Raw genomic sequence first — 7038 nt, forward strand, 5'->3', positions numbered from 1 at the left:
CATATGATAATTTACATGTTTTAATGCCATTCTTCAATATCATCCCTCCCTTGCCCTCTTTCACAGAGTCCAAAAGACTCTTCTATACATCTGTGTCTCTTTTGCTGTCTCGCATACAGGGTTATCATTACCATCTTTCCACATTCCGTATATATGCATTAGTATACTGTATTGGTGTTTTTCTTTCTGGCTTACTTCACTCTGTATAATAGGCTCCAGTTTCATCCACCTCATTAGAACTGATTCAAATGTATTCTTTTTAATGGCTGAGTAATATTCCATTGTGTATATGTACCACAGCTTTCTTATCCATTCATCTGCTGATGGACATCTAGGTTGCTTCCATGTCCTGGCTATTATAAACAGTGCTGTGATGAACACTGGGGTACACGTGTCTCTTTCAATTCTGGTTTCCTCGGTGTGTATGCTCAGCAGTGGGATTTCTGGGTCATATGGCAGTTTTATTTCCTGTTTTGTAAGGAATCTCCACTCTCTTCTCCACAGTAGCTGTACTAGTTTGCATTCCCACCAACAGTATAAGAAGGTTCTGGCAAGATGCTGCAAAATGGTTCTGAAAACCTGGAATTGGCATCATTAAGTATTCCAATTTCAGTTCTTATGGAATATGGCAGGTCATACACCTGTGATTATTTTTGGAGGTGGTGAGAGCTGCGATGATGAGGTTGCCATCCCAGATGGGATGGATGGCAGGAGGATGAGGGGGCGGGGCTGGGGACGTTGGGCCAGTTCCCCAGCTTTGGTAGCGGTTTAGATCTCGGTAAGGTTCTAGCATGTTGCTGTGCAGTCTCAGAGTTACTCACTGCCTGGCTGGGATTCTGTTTTCCGAGGGGCAGGGTGCTGTGTGTTGGTATCTGGGGAGGGGTGTGGGACAACTGCTGGAGTCCAGGTTCACTGGGCACCCCCGGGATGGGTGGGCACTGCTGCTGGATTTGGTGAGCACAGCAAGCAGTGTGGTCTGCGTGGGGGCCTGTGGCAGCGGGTGATTGGGGGCTTGGATCAGAGACAGGCTGCTGGAGTACCTCAGAGGTGCAGAGAGCTGTGAGGTGGCACAGACCTGGCCTGGGGCCTGGCCCGGGGGCTGAGTAGGGGGAGAAGAGCTTCAGGTAGATGGCTTTGGTGACTGGCTGGGTGGATGCTGAGATGTTTCTGGAGAACTCTGCCCCCCAGGATGGCTGGGAGGCCAGTTTCCTGGTTTCAGGAGCAGTTTTTTTTTTTAACAGTTTGCTTCACACTGTGTGGGCTTGGGCTGGTGGAATTTGTGTGCACGGGGAGGGGGGCACAGAGAGCTGATGGGAGCCAGCAACTGACTGGGCCTGGGGTGGAGGGTGGAGGGGGAATGGGGTCTTACTCTTGTTTCTGCTGGGTGCAGGTGCATCCACAGATTCCTTGGGCTTTGGAGGACTGCTGTTGCCTGGGCTGGGCCCCTGCTCCAGTATGCCCTCAGAAGAGGGGCCAGTCCCATCCCCTGTGCTGCTTTAGGCCCTAGAGCTCTGGGGAGGAGGCTCTGGGCCCACTGGAGCCAAAGTGCTTCCATCTGTGGGCCAGAGTGGCAGCTGAAAAGAAGGGAATAAATGCTTTATAACTAGGCTTCTACCCTGCCAGTGGGTCTGGAAGTCCATAAGCTTCACACCAAAGCTCTCTTTCTTCATCAGGTACCCCTCCATCACCACCACGCTGGCAGGCTGCTTTCTTTCCAGGGTCCCTGAGTCAACAGGGTCATTTCCAGCGTGGGATGAGTGACTGGAATTTGAGGTGGTGAGAGGTATGAACATTTCTGACAGGTTAAATTCCACCTCTTTGGGGAATAGCCAGGTGACACACTGAATGTTGGGTTTGATGACCCCAACCACATGGATGGATGTGGCTGCTGCCATCTTGGCAAGCATCTCTTCATTTTTGGCCCATGAGAAGTTAGAGCCTAAAATGATTGCAAGGTTGCTGAGAGTCATTTTATTAATGTCACTGGTCTAAGTAAGTTTTTCAAGGAACTTGATTAAATGCCTAAAGTTAACAAAATTTTGTGGTGGCAACTTCTGACATGTTCTCCACAAATCCTGAAGTTTTTGTCTTGAACCTGTACACTTGCAACTTGTGTCCATTCTTCATACAGATTAAAAGTCATCAAAGGTTCAGGCATTTCCTGTACATAGAACTTTAAAACACATGTTGCTGTGTGTGTGGAGGTTGGGGGGGGGGGGAGGAGTTGAACTCATCCAGGCAAGAAGTAGAAAAGTTTACAGCAGATTTCAGTTTCCTTAACTTTGAGGCCCCAGCCTCAGTTCAGAAAAGGTCCTCCTACTTCTCGCCTGTCTCCAGCAATAGCAAGCCTGTCTCCAGCAAGCCTCAAGACACAGCGCATCTCACCACTGCCATGCTTCAAGTGTTCTTCCAAACGCATCCCAAAGGTGGACTTCTCCACCCATTTATCTTGATGGGTTTGCAACTATAGGAGGGCCTTTTCTAAGACATTTATATTTATCTCTCTGACTTACTTCACTCAGTTATAATAGGCTCTAGGTTCGTCCACAGGTACATGCAAAAGAATGAAATGAGAACACTTGCTAACGCCATTCAGTTAAGTCACTCAGTCATGTCAGAGTCTTTGTGACCCCATGAATCTCAGGACGCAAAGCCTCGCTGTCCAACACCAATGCCTGGAGTTCACGCAAACTCATGTGCATAGAGTCAGTGATACGATCCAGCCATCTCATCCTCTGCCGTCCCCTTCTCCTCCTACTCCCAGTCCCTCCAGCATCAGGGTCTTTTCCAATGAGTTAAATCTTTGCATGAGGTGGCCAAAGTATTGTAGTTTCAGCCTTAGCATCAGTCCTTCCAAAGAACACCCACAACTGGTCTCCTTTAGGATGGACTGGTTGGATCTCCTTGCAGTCCAAGGGACTCTCAAGAGTCTTCTCCAGCACCACAGTTCAAGAGCATCAATTCTTCAGCATTCAGCTTTCTTCACAGTCCAACTCTCACATCCATACACGACCACTGGAAAAACCATAGCCTTGACTAGACGGACCTTTGTTGGCAAAATTGTGTCTCTGCTTTTGAATATGCTATCTAAGTTGGTCATAACTTTCTTTCCAAGGAGTAAGTGTCTTTTAATTTCATGGCTACAATCACCATCTGCAGTGATTTTGGAGATGCAAAAAATAAAGTCAGCCACTGATTCCACTGTTTCCCCATCTATCTGCCATGAAGGTATTGGACCAGATGACATGATCTTAGTTTTCTGAATGTTGAGCTTTACGCCAACTTTTTCACTCTCCACTTTCATTTCATCAAGAAGCTTTTTAGTTCCTCTCCACTTTCTGCCATAAGTGTGGTGTGATCTGCATATCTTGAGGTTATTGATATTTCTCCCGGCAATCTGGATTCCAGCTTGTGCTTCTTCCAGCCTAGCATTTCTCATGATGTACTCTGCATAGAAGTTAAATAAGCAGGGTGACGATATACAGCCTTGAAGTACTCCTTTTCCTATTTGGATCCAGTCTGTTGTTCCATGTTCAGTTATAACTGTTGCTTCCTGACCTGCATATAGGTTTCTCAAGAGGCAGGTCAGGTGGTCTCATATTCCCACCTCTTTCAGCATTTTCCACAGTTTATTGTGATCCACACAGTTAAAGGGTTTGGCATAGTCAATAAAGCGGAAATAGATGTTTTTCTGGAACTCTCTTGCGTTTTTGATGATCCAGCACATGTTGGCAATTTGATCTCTGGTTCCTCTGCCTTTTCTAAAACCAACTTGAACATCTGGAAGTGCATGGTTCATGTATTGCTGAAGCCTGGCTTGGAGAATTTGGGGTACTACTTTACTGGCGTGTGAGATGAGTGCAATTGTGTGGTAGTCTGAGCATTCTTTGCAATTGCTTTTCTTTGGGATTGGAATGAAAACTGATATTTTCCAATCCTATGGCCACTGCTGAGTGTTCCCAATTTGCTGGCATATTGAGTGTAGCACTTTCACAGCATCATCTTTCAGGATTTGAAACAGCTCAACTGGAGTTCCATCACCTCCACTAGCTTGGTTTGTACTGATGCTTCATAAAGCCCACTTGACTTCACATTCCAGGATGTCTGGCTCTATGTGAGTGATCACACCATCGTGATTATCTGGGTTGTGAAGATCATTTTTGTACAGGTCTTATGTGGATTTTTGCTTCCTCTTCTTAATATCTTCTGCTTCTGTTAGGTCCCTGTCATTTCTATCTTTTATTGTGCCCATCTTTGCATGCAATGTTCCCTTGATGTCTCTAATTTTCTTGAAGAGATCTCTAATCTTTCCCATTCTGTTGTTTTCCTCTATTTCTTTGCATTGATCACTGAGGAAGGCTTTCTGATCTCTTCTTGCTATTCTTTGGAACTCTGCATTCAGATGCTTATATTTTTCCTTTTCTCCTTTGCTTTTCACTTTTATTCTTTTCACAGCTATTTGTAAGGCCTCCCCAGACAGCCATTTTGCTTTTTGCATTTCTTTTCCATGGGGATGGTCTTGATCCCTGTCTCCTGTACAGTGTCACAAACCTCTGTCCATAGTCCATCAGGTACTCTATCTATCAGGTCTAGTCCTTTAAATCTATTTCTCCCTTCCACTGTATAATCATAAGGGATTTGATTTAGGTCATACCTGAATAGTCTAGTGGTTTTCCCTACTTTCTTCAATTTCAGTCTGAATTTGGCAATAAGGAGTTCCTGATCTGAGCCAAAGTCAGCTCCTGGTCTTGTTTTTGTTGACTGTATAGAGCTTCTCCATCTTTGGCTTCAAAGAATATAATCAATCTGATTTCAGTGTTGACCATCTGGTGATGTCCATGTGTAGAGTCTTCTCTTGTGTTGTTGGAAGAGGGTATTTCCTATGACCAGTGCATTTTCTTGGGAAAACTCTATTAGTCTTTGCCCTGCTTCATTCCATATTCCAAGGCCAAATTTGCCTGTTACTCCATGTGTTTTTTGACTTCCTACTTTTGCATTCCAGTCCCCTATAATGAAAAGGTCATCTTTTTTGGGTGTTAGCTCTAAAAGGTTTTGTTGGTCTTTATAGAACCATTCAACTTCAGCTTCTTCAGCATTACTGGTTGGGGCATAGGCTTGGATTACTGTGATATTGAATGATTTGCCTTGGAAACAAAAAGAGACCATTCTGTCATTTTTGAGATGTACTTTGCATCCAAGTACTGCATTTTGAATTCTTTTGCTGACCATGATGGCTATTCCATTTCTTCCGACCTAAATGTAAGACCAGAAACTACAAAACTACTTGAGGAAAACTTTTGCAGAACACTCAATGACATAAAGCAAGATCTTCTATTAACCACCTCCTAGAGTAATGGAAATAAAAATAAACAAGTGGGACCTAATTAAACTTAAGAGTTTTTGCATAACAAAGGAAACTACAAACAAGGTGAAAAAACAGCCCTCAGAATGGGAGAGAATAATAGTAAATGAAACATGCAAGCAGCTCATACAACTCAATACCAGAAAAACAAACAACCTAATCAAAAAGTGTGAAAAAGACCTAAACAGACATTTTTCCAAAGAAGACATACAGGTGGCTAACAAAACCATGAAGAGGTTTTCAACATCGCTCATTATTAGAGGAATTCAAATCAAAACTACAATGAAATACCACCTCACACAAGTCAGAATGGCCGTCATCAAAAAGTCTACAAACAATTAATGCTGGAGAGGATGTAGAGAGAAGGGAACCCTCTTACTTTGCTGGTGGGAATTTAAATTGACACAGCCACTATGGAAGACAGTATGGAGATTCCTTTAAAAAACTAAGAATAAAATCACCATATAACCCAGCAATCCCATTCTTAGGCATAGACCCTGAGGAAACACAAATTGAAAAAGAAACATATACCACAGTGTTTATTGAACCACTATTTACAATAGCTAAGACATGGAAGCAACCTAGATGTCCATGGGCAGAAGAATGAATAAAGAAGCTGTGGTACAAATATGCAATGAAATACTGCTGCTAAGTCGCTTCAGTCATGTCCCACTCTGTGTGACTCCATAGATGGAAGCCCACCAGGCTCCCCCGTCCCTGGGATTCTCCAGGCAAGAACAATGGAGTGGGTTGCCATTTCCTTCTCCAAGGCATGAAAGTGAAAAGTGAAAGTGAAGTCGCTCAGTCGTGTCTGACTGTTAGCGACCCCATGGACTGCAGCCTACCAGGCTCCTCCGTCCATGGGATTTTCCAGGCAAGAATACTGGATTGGGGTGCCATTGCCTTCTCCAACAATGAAATACTACTCAGCCATAAAAAGGAACACATATAAACTGCTTCTTCATGGTGCAGCCTACATCCTTTCCTCACTGCTTCCCAGGCCCATGGCCCCACCCTCACTGTGTTAGTTCCAGCAGCTCTGCCCTTGGCGTTGGTAGGTTGGGGCTGGCTAGGAGAACCAGGCCCCTGGTGGTGTGCTCTTTGGACTTTCTGTAATGCCCAATTATTACATATCTGGCCACTTGCCCAATCTCCATCTCTTCAAGAGAGATAAGCTTCATCTAAATTATTTCGTCTGATTGTCATTTAAAAAGTTATTGTTTCTTCTGTCTTGGATATTCCTTTGGAAAAGGTATATAGATTCATTGCAATTTCTAATTCATTGTCTATAGATTATAAGATAAAATCAAGCATGTATCTGCTGATACTTTTTTAAGTTAACGTGTCTTTATACTTAGAAATGTCTCTTAATAGTAGACTTTCTTGGTGGCTCAGGTGATAGAGAATCTGCCTGAAATGCAGGAGACTCATGTTTAGTCCATTTGTCAGGAAGATCCCCTGGATAAGGAAATGGCAACCCAGTCCAGTATTTTTGCCTGGAGAATTCCATGGACAGAGGAGGCTGGCAGGCTACAGTTCATGGGGTCACAAAGAGTTGGACATGACTGAGCAACAATCACTCACTCACTACATATCAGAAACATAACTTAGTTCCCCTATATAATATTAATAACTTATTAGTATCTACAATATTTTTTAATCTTTGTTTTTAAATT

General features: G+C 43.7%; 1 pseudogene; it reads right to left on the reverse strand.

Annotated features, from left to right (window-relative positions):
* Positions 1–521: 521 nt before the first annotated feature.
* Positions 522–6519, reverse strand: LOC788244 (rho GTPase-activating protein 17-like; annotated as a pseudogene).
* Positions 6520–7038: the final 519 nt, after the last annotated feature.

The sequence above is a fragment of the Bos taurus genome, chromosome X (assembly GCF_002263795.3).
Source record: "Bos taurus isolate L1 Dominette 01449 registration number 42190680 breed Hereford chromosome X, ARS-UCD2.0, whole genome shotgun sequence".
NCBI classification, from domain to species: Eukaryota; Metazoa; Chordata; class Mammalia; order Artiodactyla; family Bovidae; genus Bos; species Bos taurus.